We start from the raw sequence: 14,750 nt of genomic DNA on the forward strand, positions 1-14,750 counted from the left end.
GAGCGCCAAAACAAGGCAGTTTCACCCTGCCAAGGACGTCAACCTCAGCTCACACCCTCAGTAATCGTGGGCATAAAGCTGATTCGGATGCTAGTCCAGCTGTGAACGTCTCATTAATGCAGTAATGCTCCTTTTGCTTGGCCCAAACCAGTGTCTCAGATAACTGTGGTAAGGAGGAGGTGGTATAATAAGGCCGTGAAGCCATGACCGAGATAGGACCTGCAATACTCTGTGTGGGAAGTATGTGAGCGGGCCCTGGGTGAGGCTCGGTCCCAGCCTCCAGCTTGTGTGACCCAAGGTGCTGTGAGCTAAATAGCTATGGGATATCCATGTGTCCCCACACAATTCATTCTGTGTAGGTGTCAGGCAGCCCAAACATGGCAGACTTTCACCCCGCCAGGCAGCTCGGCTTCGGCTAACATTTCTGCCCTAGTCAGTCAGTGTATTTGTGCCAGATAGGTAAAATACCACGATGGGAAGTCTTTGTGTATGCATAGCTTAGGCAGACTCCTGTAACATTTCTGTAGCAAAAGTATAGGAAAACCCCTGTAACATTTCTGCAGAAAAAGTATAGGTGAACCCCAGTAACATTTCTGTAGCAAGAGTATAGGCAAACCCGTCAAACCAATCAGTTAAAAATGTATAGGCAGACCCCAGTAACATTTCTGTAGCTAAAGTATAGGCAGACCCCAGTAACATTTCTGTAGCAAAAGTAAATGCCAATCCCTGTAACATTTCTGTAGCTAGAGTATAGGCGAACCCCTTAAACCATTCAGTAGAAACTGTATAGGCAGACCCCAGGAGCATTTATGTAGCAAGAGTATAGGCGGACCCCAGTAACATTTCTGTAGCAAAAGTATAGAAGAACCCCTGTAACATTTCTGTAGCAAGAGTATAGGCAGGCCCCTGTAACATTTCTGTAGCAATAGTATAGGCGAACACCTGTAAAAATCTGTTTACCAAGAGTATAGGTGAAGCCTGGAAAAATTAGTTTGCTAACAGTATTGGCAATAGCCTGAAAAATTGGTGTACCAAGAGTACAAGTGTACGCCTGAAAAATTGCTCAACCGCGAGGGACGGTGAAAGACACACAAACATGTTTTGAAGATACAGCTCGTTATTGGTTAATTTGTAACAGAGCCTGGAGGCAGCCGTCTGCAAAAATTGGTTTAAGTTAAACTTTTAAAACTTTTAAACAGAACATTTGGCCGCATAGAAATTGGCAGTTCAGTGTGATGCTGTTTTAGGAGGAGTAATAATATCCGAGAGGGATACACAAAGCTAATTCTCCCCTTTTTGGGGGTGAGAGAGGATGCATTTTTTTCCTGTTACAGCGAATAGATTCTTTAGGATCCGCTGCTTTCCACCGGTGAAGAAGAGACGTCTGGGAAAATACAGCCTTTGTTCATCTTTATGAGGGTAAGTATATTGGTGCTGTCAGTTGACAGGTGGGTACGCTTATCCGTGATGATTCCCCCAGCTGCACTAAACACCTTCTCTGACAAAACGCTAGCGGCAGGGCAGGCCAGCACCTCCAGGGTGTACAGCGCAGGTTCGTGCCACGTGTCCAGCTTTGACACCCAATAGTTGCATGGAGCAGAGGCATTACAGAGGATGGTGGTACGATCGGCTACATACTCCCTCACCATCTTTTTACAGTGCTCCCTCCGATTCAGCCTTGACTGGGGACTGGGGAGTGGTGACACAGTCTTGCTGGGGAGCCATAAAGCTGGCAAAGGCCTTGAACAGTGTTCCCCTGCCTGCGCTGGACATGCTGCCTGATCCCTGCGCCTCCCCTGCTAGTTAGCCCTCTGAACTGCGTCTTCTGCCACTAGCGCTGTCAGATTGGAAATTTAGGATCATTTTTTCCACCAGGGCCCTGTGGTATTGCCTCACTCTCGTACCCCTTTCCTCTTCGGGAATGAGAGTGGAAAGGTTCTCCTTATACCGTGGGTCTAGAAGGGTGTACACCCACTAATCCATGCTGGCCAGAATGCGTCTAACGCGAGGGTCACGGGATAGGCAGCCTAACATGAAGTCACCCATGCCTGCCAGGGTCCCAGTACGCAACACATCGCTGTTTCTTTTTTTTTTTTTAAATCAGATTTTTATTGGCATTTAACAGTTTTATAACATCAATACAAAAATACAAGATACTCTCCACACTTTTTGGAGATTAGTCATATAAGCCCAAATTCAGAATGTGCAGAGAGTAAACTACTAGGGGATAAAGGGAGGGGGGGGGAAGGAAGGCAGGAATAAAGGGGAAGGATAGGGAGAGGGGGGGGGGGACTTAGATTCTTTTTGTCTTCTGCTCGAGTGTAACGACAAGCTCCACATCAGATACCAATGCCCAGGTCGTCTCCTCTCTATGGAGGGTAAGTAGAATAGAATCTTTGGGACTCTCTATCCCGTTCCATCTGTCTCCTCCTTAAGTATGTTGAACATAATAATCAGTCTATCTCACTCAAAATCGCATCCGCCTCCAAGGGGACCAGATCCTATCAAAGCTTTCATGAGAGCCTTTGCTCCAGCTATATAGTTCCTCCATATTGTAGATGGCATCTACTTTCATTCTCCACTGAGAGAGGGTCGGGGGGGTCTTTTGCATCCACAGCACTGGTATCAGCGCCTTAGCGGCGTCTAACAAGAAGGCTATCAGCCTGTCTTTCAACGGGTGGAATGCATTTGATGGTTTCCACAAAAATAATGTCTCTGCTGTTAATAATAGATTCGGCTTAATTTGTTGCAGAGCTTTTCCTATTTCCTCCCAGTATGTGGAAATGTTTGGGCACTCCCACCAGATATGCCTAAAGGATCCTACACCTATGTCGCATCTCCAGCACCTATCGTGTGGGGTAAGTTTGTAAGCGCACAGCCACTGTGGGGGTCTTATACCAGCGGACTAAGAGCTTATAATGACTCTCCTGTAACAGAATGCACGGGGATACACCAAATGCTGTTTGGAGGATTAGTTTTGTATCTGTTGGAGACAGGGAAACATTTAGCTCTTTCTCCCAAGATTTGAGAAAGTTGGGTTTGTAGGTTGAAGGGGGTGATATAATTTTTTTTCGGAGTATCGTTATCGCTTTTTTGTTGAAAATATCCCTGTCAAGGAGATTTTCAAATAGAGTGGCTGGTCGAGTGGATCTAAATTTTTTCTTAAAATCCTCAATCATGAAGATTAGGTGAGCTCTTTGTAGAAAGGAGAGCTGATTCTGGGGTAGTAAGCTCGATATGATATCCTCAGGTTTTTTATGTGCTTGAGCTTGTAGGTCTTTTACTTTTAATGAGGCCAGATCTCTCCATATGTGTCTTGTCATCTCGTCCGTTGGTCTTCCCAATATTTTATTGAGGAGGTTAAGTGGAGTTGCCGGGGAAGGTGTGGGAGCCAATCTTGGTCTCAGCTTGTCCCAAACCTCCATGGGGCCCCTTAACAGAGGGTTGAATTTTTTGGATCTAAACATACCTTTTCTAGGGAACCACAGGTCTTCTAATAGTGTATTACCGTGTGTTTCTGCTGCTAGAGAATGTAGTAGGGTATCCCCAGAGGTGGAGGACAGTTCCCACCAGTAATTAAGTTGTGCGGCTAGGTAATAGTCATGAACACATGGCAGCCCTATCCCTCCTTCCTCTCTCCTTCTTATCATCAGACTGTACGCTAATCGGGGCTTTCTCTGCTTCCATACGTATCCCGAAAAGGCTGAGCGTACTGTTTTGAAAAAAGCCCTGGGGAGTGCCACCGGAAGCATTCTGAGTTTATACAGAATTGTGGGAAGAACATAAGAATTTAACACGTTTTTACGGCCGAACCATGAAATGAACGGCATGTCATAAGTGTGGAGAAGGTGCTTAATTTGTGTTAGCAGTGGGGCATAGTTGTGTTTATATAGGTCCTCAGCTTCTTTAGTAATGGTGATCCCAAGATAGTCTACTGATGAGTTGGACCATTTGAAGGGTGAGCCCGTGTGACACGTATGGGATACGATTGAACTGGATGATTGTGTCAGAGGCAGGGAAATTAAGGTAATCAAATAACTAGTTGCCGTATGAGTTAACCAGAACTTCAATGAACTAATGACCCGTCTGAATATTCTGCTAACATTTGTTCAAAAGCAGAATATTTTCGACATATATGGTATGATACAGCAAGAATGACTCATAATACAACACAGATGTCGACAACTTCATGGACAAAATATTCAATATATTTTGTTGCCAATCATCTACTACGCATGTCTAGAACCTGAATAGCCATATTAGAATGACGTATATACCCATAACTGCGCAGAAGCAGATATGCCACGTAATGTAAGAACAGCATAAATAAGGGTGATCTTCAGGGAGGGGTTGGGACTCGTTTTGCTGTGGTCGATAGACGTATCGGCGTACTACCCGGATACCTCCTATAAATCGTACCTGGAGATCCCCCGATTGCGGAGTGATGCTACAATATCCGGTGACGTATTGATGCTTATCTTTGTTACCCATGTGATCTCAATGCCTATATGTTAATTAACTATTTTACTTACATATACTAAAGAGTAAATAAACCTGTGTTTTATATTTGTCTTACTTTGAAAACTGTCTCAGACGGTATGCTTGGTAGGTATGCCAATGAGGTTAAAGAATAGCCAAAACTTGAGCAGGTAAGACATAAATTGGCGTAGTCTGGCAGGATATTGTTGTCTTTGGTAAGGTTATATTACTGTATAATTTGGTATTGTGACAGTGCTTCTCAGTGCACGGGGGGGTTGCTGTCGCCATATTAGATTTTTGGCCCATTGCCAAGGGGTTCAAATGGTTATAACTTTGCTTTGATAAGTGATAGAGTAATAATAGTAAATACACATTGATAGTCGCAGTAAGTAGTCCCTGTTGAACCCATTGGCATACTGCCAAAATTTTATAAGTTCTGTAACTTTGAGACAAGACTTGGGAGATTGGTGCCAGTTTGCACGGTTGTGTCTAGCAATAAGCGGGACCTTTGTGCAAAATTTCACCAATTGGCACGTTGCCAAAACTTTCGGAGTTCTGTAACTTTGAGACAGGACTCGGGAAATCGGTGCCAGTTTGCAGGGTGGTGCCTCGCCGTAAGGGGGACCTCTGTGCAAAGTTTCACCAGATTGGCACGTTGCCAAAATTTTGTAAAGGGGAACTCTGTGCAGAGTTTCACCAAATTGGCACGTTGCCAAAACTTTCGGAGTTCTGTAACTTTGAGACAGGACTTGGGAAATTGGTGCCAATTTGCAGGGTGGTTTCTCGCAGTAAAGGGGACCTCTGTGCAAAGTTTCACCAATTGGCATTTTGCCAATAAGACAACAATATGTTTAGAAAAAGAACCAAGAAAGATAAAACTAAAATCGTTCAGAAAATAGACATCCCCGGCTGGTCCGAGGGTCCCTATGATATATTAGCTCAGGAGTTGATGCATAGTGGGCTTGCAGAATCATGGGATAGTAAGCTAAAAGATTCAGAGCCCCTCGATGTCGTTAAGGTACTCGAGGAGACCCCTGCCAAGGCAGGTGACGCAGTTCAGTTGGGTAGGAGAAATTGGGTATTGGCCTCAGCCTATAGGAATATCCATAAAAAGAAGTCCCAACTAATAAGAAAACTTAATCAGGCGGAACAAAAGTTAGCAGAATCTGAAGGAAAGAGAGTGGTGTTGGAATGTAACCAAAGGCTGATAAAGGAAAAAATAGAACATTATCAGAATATTGCAGAAAAGGCTGTTGTAAAAGTTGCTCAGAATAAATATAAGAAACGTAAAGGTAAAGTTGATAAGCGAAAGGTATCGAGAGCTATAGCTTCTGCTTCTGTGAACTGGGACCCAGATAAGTGGGATGGAGACTTATGGGATTCCTCATCTTCTTCGGGGGAGGAGGACTGGCATAAGGGGGATTGGGAAGACCCACCCAATCCAATAATTGATCCACCTGCTTTAAAACGTGCCCAGCCCATTAGCAGAAGGAAGGAAACTACTGAATATGGACCCGATACCCAGCCTATCGTAGGTCATGATGGGCAAAGGTTGCCCAGGTATGACGATCAGGGAAACTATATGTACGATGCCGATGGGAGACTGTTGGTGCAAGAAGAATTGGTGCCACATAGGCGCACCAGGCTTACCCTAGAGGATTTCTCTCAGTCAGAAGTTGATGATATACTGAGTAGATTTAGGCAAAGGCCTGGGGAATCTGACATACCATGGTTGGTCCGTCTATTTGAGCACGGGGCGACTGGGGTAATGTTGGATCCAAAAGATGCAATGAGATTTGTTACTCTAACTAGAGATCCAGTAATCAGTAGAAATTTTAGAGAATATTTTCCTAATCATCAAGGAGAAAGTGCTATTTCCCTGTTTAATATAGTAACCAATGGGTTTCTTAATAAATTCCCAACAGAGGCAGACATTCCAATCAATGACAAACCTTGGTACACTATCAGGGATGGCATTGAAAGGTTGAAGGAGGAAGCTATGAGGGTCTCATTAATTATCATCGAACATATGGAAGATTATTTGGAGACTCGGCTGACAGCAGGAGTTAGAAATCGTTTAATTAAGACTGCACCTCCGGCTTATAAAGCCGTGATGATGACCCTACTTCTATCCATGACTAATGAGCCAATGTCTGCGGTCGTGGCTAGAATGCGGGAATTGCAAGATATGGGAAACTGGGATAGAGAGGAAAAGCAAACAGATCGTGATAGGTCTAGGAATCCTAGTTCCCAGGGGACTGGTGATTCAGGAGTGCCAAGGGTATCTCGTAGAGATATGTTTCAGGCTCTCCTGAAAGCTGGAGTCTCCAAGGACGCCATTGATGGAAAAGATACAGGTGATTTGTGGCGTCTTTATAAGCAGAAGGTATTATCCAACAAAAAGGTGGATAAAAGGGAAGATTCAGTGGCCCCAAAAGCTTCTAAAAAGAGAGAGAAGCAGGTCACTAATTTAGAACCTAAGAAATTAGAATGGGAGGACTTTCAAAAGATCTATCCATGGAAGGAGATGGCTGCAATGGTAGCTACCCAAGTGCAGGACCATTTGAAGCCATCTGCTCCGCTCCTGGAGGAATCAGATTCTGATTCCGCATAGGTAGCAAGCCAAGCCCCTGTCTGGGTTAGGCGGGATGACAGACCCTACGTCCCGCTAGCCATACATTGGAAAGGGGGTAATGTCCAAAGGGTCCCAGCTTTAGTAGATACAGGGGCGGAGGCTACTCTGATTTATGGAAATCCCAAAAAGTTTAAAGGTCCAAAAGTTAATATTTCAGGATTGGGAGGAAAAGTTACTGAGGGAGTACAGACACAGGTAACTTTGAAACTGGGCAATTTGCCCTTACGTAAATACACGGTGTTAGTAGTACCTATTCCGGAATATATCATTGGCATAGATATTCTGAAAGGATTGACACTACACCTTGAAGATGGTAAGTTTGCCTTTGGCGTAAGGAAAATAGGGATAAAAGCTTGTCCAGTTACGGTGGGAAAGGTCAAAATGCCACCTGTACATATCCCTCCTGCAGGAAAGCTGGTTGCTATGAAGCAATACAGAATTCCTGGAGGTCACAAGGAAATAGGAGAAACCATTAAGGATTTGGTCGATGCTGGGGTTGTGAGGCCTGCAACCACAGCATGGAACAATCCGGTATGGCCTGTGAAGAAAAGTGATGGGTCTTGGAGGATGACTGTCGATTACAGGGAGTTGAATAAACAAACACCTCCCTTGACGGCAGCTGTCCCAGACACCATTACAATTGTGGAGCAGATCCAAAGTCACAGTGGACAATGGTACGCTGTGATTGATATCGCACAAGCCTTCTTCACAATTCCAATAGAAGAAAAGGCGCAAGATCAGTTTGCCTTTACGTGGCAAGGACGTCAATATACGTTCACTCGATTGCCACAAGGTTGGATACATAGTCCAACCATCTGTCACCGGACGGTGGCAGAACATTTGGATGAGTTTGATTTACCATCAGAAATGCAGTTTTCACATTATATCGATGATATAATGATTCAGGGACCGGATGAACAATCTGTAAAGAAACAATTGGACAGATTGTTACATCATCTGCGAGAAAAAGGATGGGAAATAAATGATAGCAAGGTGCAAGGCCCCTCTCAGACGGTGAAATTCTTAGGAATTCAATGGAATAAGGGCCATAGGGAGATTCTCCCTAAGGCAAGGCAGAAAATCTTAAATTTTCCCACTCCAAAAGACAAGAAGGAAACACAATCCTACATAGGATTGTTTGGATTCTGGAGACAACACATTCCGCATCTGGGGCAGCTTCTTGCTCCTCTTTACAAGGTGACTCGCAAGAAGTACGAGTTCACGTGGGGAGAGGAACAACAGGTTGCATTTGAGGCAGTAAAAGAAGCCATACAACAGGCCGTAGATTTATGGCCTTTACAAGATGGTGAGATAGAACTTCATGTATCAGTTCAGCATATGTATGCAAACTGGTCATTGTGGCAGAAGCAAGGGGGCAAAAGAGTGCCACTGGGCTTCTGGAATCGAAAATTACCAGATGCAGGAGAAAAATACACTCCACTGGAGCAACAGCTGTTGGCATGTTATTGGGCCCTGGTGGATACTGAACAATTGACAACAGGACACATAGTCCTTCTGAGGCCGCAGATTCCCATCATGAGCTGGGTATTATCTAATCCAAAGTCCAACCGGATAGGACATGCCCAGGAGCAGAGTATCATTAAGTGGAAATGGTACATCTCAGAAAGAGCGAAAAAAGGTGAAGGGGGGATAGCTGCCCTGCATGAAAAGATAGCTGATATCCCTCCAGATGGTCAGGTTACACCAGTAGCACAAATGGAGGAATCCCCAGTAAAGTGGGGAATACCTTACTCTGAGTTGACAGACTCCCAAAAAGAGCATGCTTGGTTCACGGATGGTTCGGCCAAGTATATCAGTGGAAGGCGTAGATGGAAAAGTGTAGCCTTTAATCCAAAATTAGACAAGACGTTGGTCATGGAGGGAGAGGGTAAGAGTAGTCAATATGCAGAACTTTGTGCGGTATTCTTAGCTCTGAAGCAGGAACAAGGGCAAGAATGTCACTTGTATACGGACTCATGGTCAGTTGCCAATGGTTTGGCCACTTGGATCATGGGATGGAAGAAGAACGATTGGAACATTCATGGTAAGGAATTGTGGGGGAAGGAGCTTTGGCAAGATATAGAGGAATTCATTAGGAGTACCAAAAGTACTGTGTTTCATGTTGATGCTCATGTCCCTCTTGACTCATTGGAACGTTTATTTAATTCTCAAGCAGATGCGGCAGCATCGATTTCTGTTGCCGTACAAGAACCTGACAAGGAAAAGGAAGCATGGCTTCAAGGTACAGCTGTTTGGGCTCACCAAAAAAGTGGACACTTGGGAGAGAAGGCCACTTACAGGTGGGCACAAGAAAGAGGTATCCCATTGACAGTGGACATGATCAAACAAGTAATCGCGCAATGTCCAGTATGTCAACATGTTCAAAAACGAGAAGTGCCTCATACAGTAATGGGACACATAGGGAGAGGCCAGTTGCCAGCGCAGATTTGGCAGATGGATTTTGTAGGGCCCCTCCCTGAGAGCAGAGGATGTAAGTATATTTGTACAGCAGTAGATACATTCTCAGGTCTGATGGTGGGATTCCCGTGTAAAACAGCAACACAATGGAGTACTTTACGTACTCTGGAAGTTATTACCCAGTATTATGGGACTCCCCTGCAGATCCAGACAGACAATGGTTCACATTTTACCGGAAATCAGGTAAAAGAGTATGCCAGTAAAAACAACATAGAATGGGTATATCATATGCCCTACTATCCACAGGCCGCGGGCCTGGTGGAACGAATGAATGGGTTATTAAAATCTACCCTGAAGAAGCTCACTGAGACCGACAAATATGGTCAATGGAGAGATAATCTGACTGCTGCTTTACAGATTATCAACAACAGGCCCATCACTGATTCTATGACACCCTTAATGCGCATGCTAACACCCAATCTCAGTATAGATGTAGCTAAGGTAGAGACAATCTTATACTGGAAAATTAATCCAGATGCGCAGGCACCTTATAGAGCCACTCCTGCCGCTGCAGGGTTGGATCTATACGCTCTTGATACGGTGGTGATAGCCCCGGGAAAGGTGAGTACTATTCCCACAGGGATAGGATGCAAGATCCCGGAGAATCACTTCGGGCAGATAGCTACTAGATCAAGTTTTGCTCTGAGAAGTGCAGTAGTCCTAGGGGGAGTCATAGATGCAGATTATCAGGGGGAAATTAAAGTAATCATGATAAATTTAGGAACAGATCCTCTGATAATAGGGAAAAAGGAGCGCATGGCACAGCTGCTATTAATACCAGTGTATCTGACACAAGTGGAAGAAGGGGCGGCCCCCACTGAACTTACTGTAAGAGGAGATAAAGGTTTTGGCTCAACTGATGTTACTAATGTAGGGGCCAAAATATGGGTTCAGAATCACCAAGGACCGCCCTCCCCGGCAGAGGTTATTGCTGTGGGGAAAGATCGAACTTTGCTTATTATGCGACCCGGAGTAGAGAAATGGGAATATGTCCCACAAGAAAAGTGCTATTTGCGGGAATAATGCTTGTTTCCTTGCCTTCTCTAGAATCACATAATCATTTTTGGAATCCTTGGCGTCATGTGTTCGGTGTTTGCAGTAGGTGATGCGTGGACGCCAGGGATCCGCGTCAATGACACCGGAAGGAATGACTATTCGTGGGGCTGGAGGAATTCAACCCGAACCAGGAAGCAAGACAACTTCACTTGTGAAGCCAACCAGAAATGTTATATCGTGAATATTACCTTTGATGGGACTATCTGGAGTGGAAATCCATTATCGCATATAAGTTCGACCTACCGTCCTTCATATGCACTGCATAAGGCAACGGGACAAATAAACATTACGTCACTTGTGAAAGTGTCCTGCTGTCAGAGACCAAAAGAGTTGCCATATCTCAATTACTCCCTGGTGATACAATATGTTCAGAATTGTACAAATACGGGAGTGCAGTTTTCATTTCCCTTAAATGAGACAGAAGTAATTACGTGTGGGAATGCAACGGAGATCGAGAATCGGGCCATGTGGGGCCAGTTCCTGGTATTCGTGAACATTAACGCTTCTAAAATAGATCCTGGACATATAAAAAGGGTTCCATCCACCTGTCGCCTGGTGGGACGAGATGCTCAAAAGACTGTTATACAAGCCTCCGTGCAGTTTCCACCCTCAAGGACTTGTCCTACCAAGCGTTCCCGTCGAGCTTGGTATGATACCTTACTCGGAGGCTACGGAGCGCTTTCTGGGACTATTAATGGTTTTGATATAGAGACTTTAGCTAATCGAATGCATAACGCGGGAAGTGGTATTAAAGATGTGCTCACATTGCAGGCTAACTGGATGCCCACTATATGGCAGCCCTTTAGTATGCAAACGGATGTGGACACAATAATGCTTGATTTGCAAGATGCATCTAATAAGTTTTCATATGAAATAAATTCTAACATATCTAACTATGTTAATTGGTCAATATGTACCTTGCAGACCATTTATCAGCAACAACAAAAGAACACACTTCAAACTATGCTCATGACTGGCAATGAGCAGGTGTGGAGGACCGTGTTCAATCAGTCTATAACTGAGACTGATTGGATACAGTTGGAGGCGCAGAAAATGGTTTGCAATGATATATTATGTAAAGGGACCATATTCATATACAATGTTACTAAAAAGAGTGTGATGTGTAAGTTTGTAGTTCTCCCCTTACTTATAGGTGTTCCAGAAGATATGCATTTCTGGGTACCTAGATTTAACGGGATTTACATTGATGACCAAAATAGAACTCATGATTTATCATTGTGTGATGATACATTAGAAGGGACCATATGCAAGGTCCAATCGGCTGTTTATGAACCATGCTTATTACAAAATACGATCAATGTATGTGAATGGACTGTGCTGCCACTCACTTTTAAGATGATGGTTGAAATAGCCCCACAGGAGGTATGTTTGGCAAGTAATCATCCTGTTGTACCTGGGATGGTTGTCCCATTTTCAGGATGCTTGCGAAACGTATCTGCACTTGTTTGGGAAAATGAGACCTTTGTGTTATTACCTGAACAAGACAAGACAGTGGCGGTCAATTGGCAACCACTGCCTTTAAATGTGTCAAATTGGGATCTAAATTTGACCAAATTCAAAAAGTTGTTAGAAGACACAGAAGAAGTACAGCAACATATTAAATTGCTTAATAGATCTTTGGCAACGCATATTGTAAGTACTACTGTAATAGCTGGCAAAATTGTAAAGATGGGATCGGCTATTGCTGATGCCACGTCACACCATTGGTATGACATCTTTATGGGTTATTCATCATCTGCACAAACCACTCTTAATTGGCTAATACATCCTGTTTTGGTATTGGCCATAGTTGTAATACTTTTATCGCTATGGAATTGTTTCATGGCATATAAGGTATTCTGTAGAAAACCAAAAGTTTTAATGGTATCATACGGCAAATAGTGAATGATTAAGGACCGATTGTGACACGTATGGGATACGATTGAACTGGATGATTGTGTCAGAGGCAGGGAAATTAAGGTAATCAAATAACTAGTTGCCGTATGAGTTAACCAGAACTTCAATGAACTAATGACCCGTCTGAATATTCTGCTAACATTTGTTCAAAAGCAGAATATTTTCGACATATATGGTATGATACAGCAAGAATGACTCATAATACAACACAGATGTCGACAACTTCATGGACAAAATATTCAATATATTTTGTTGCCAATCATCTACTACGCATGTCTAGAACCTGAATAGCCATATTAGAATGACGTATATACCCATAACTGCGCAGAAGCAGATATGCCACGTAATGTAAGAACAGCATAAATAAGGGTGATCTTCAGGGAGGGGTTGGGACTCGTTTTGCTGTGGTCGATAGACGTATCGGCGTACTACCCGGATACCTCCTATAAATCGTACCTGGAGATCCCCCGATTGCGGAGTGATGCTACAATATCCGGTGACGTATTGATGCTTATCTTTGTTACCCATGTGATCTCAATGCCTATATGTTAATTAACTATTTTACTTACATATACTAAAGAGTAAATAAACCTGTGTTTTATATTTGTCTTACTTTGAAAACTGTCTCAGACGGTATGCTTGGTAGGTATGCCAATGAGGTTAAAGAATAGCCAAAACTTGAGCAGGTAAGACAGCCCGTACTTAGTGTTTTAAATTTACTTGGGGATAGAGTGATGTTGAGTATGGTGGATTTTGAGAAATTAATTTTAAAGTTGGAGATTTTTCCATAGTCTTCTAGTAGAGTTAGTAAGTGTGGGATGCTCTTTTCTGGGTCAGAAATGACAAACATCACGTCATCTGCGAAGGCTGCTGTATGCATTTCCTTGGAACTTGTTTTGAGACCTTTTATATTGGGATTTAGTCTCACCCCTTGTAGGAGAGGTTCCATCGATAAAATAAAAAGGGTCGGGGAGAGGGGGCATCCTTGTCGGGTGCCATTTCTAATATTAAATGGGGGGGATAATAGGTTATTTATCTTTATTCTGGCGTATGGGTCCTGATATAACGAAAAGATTGCTGAGATGAATAAAGGAGGGAGATTAAAATGAGAGTACTTTTTTCATATAAGTCCAGCTCACCCTATCAAATGCCTTCTCGGCGTCGGTGCTGATCAGTACTAAGGGGATTTTCTGAGCTTGTGCGTATTTTGTTGCGTGGAGGAGTCTAATACAGTTGTTTCTACCCTCTCTGCCTTTAACAAAACCTGTTTGTTCGTTATTTATCAGGGAGGGGATCAAATTCTCTAACCTTTTTGCTAGCAACTTCGCCCACAGTTTAACATCCACGTTAATCAAGGATATCGGTCTGTAGCTGCTACAGAGTTCAGGATCCTTGTTATCTTTGTAAATAAGCGTTAAGTGTGCTTCATGTGCTTGTTTGGTAAGCGCATCACCGGACAGAAATGCGTCAAAAAGGTTTTTTAGTTTTGGGATTAATGTCTTCCTAAAAGTTTTATAATAAGTACCTGGTAGACCGTCCGGCCCAGGACTTTTCCCTGTGGGGCATTGCATTACTATCTCTTCCACTTCTTGCGTGGAAATGGGGACTAGGAAGGATTTGGAGACACTCTCCTCCAGTTTTGGTAGGCGGACTGAATCTAAAAATTTGTCGATACATTTTTCTAACTCCGTATGGCTTTTATTGGAATTTTGTGCTTTTAGGTTATATAAGTTTGAGTAATAACGCTGGAAGTTTTCCGCTATTTCATGGGAGGAGGATGTTGGTTTTCCCTCGTGGTCTTTAATTGTGGCGATGGCGTTTCTAGACTTTATTTTCTTAATTTGGGATGTGAGAAGCTTGCTACCTCTGTTGCCGTGTGCGTATGTTACATGTTTAAGATAAAGAAGTTTCTTGTTGTATCTGGTCTCCAGGTGGTTTTTGAGTTCGCGTCTAAGCTCTATCAGATCCTTCTGTTTATCTGAAGCTTGCAAAAGCTTTGTTATTTGTTCTAATTTTGCAATTTTTGATAGAAGGGAATCTATTTCTGCTTGGTGCTTCTTTTTGATTCTGGATCCTAACGCTATGAAGAGACCTCGAATATAGGCTTTGTGCGCTTCCCATACAACTGGATATTTCACCCCCTCTGTATCGTTTAGTATGAAATATTCCTCCAATTGTTTGGATA

The sequence above is a fragment of the Eleutherodactylus coqui genome, chromosome 8 (assembly GCF_035609145.1).
Source record: "Eleutherodactylus coqui strain aEleCoq1 chromosome 8, aEleCoq1.hap1, whole genome shotgun sequence".
Lineage (NCBI taxonomy): Eukaryota > Metazoa > Chordata > Amphibia > Anura > Eleutherodactylidae > Eleutherodactylus > Eleutherodactylus coqui.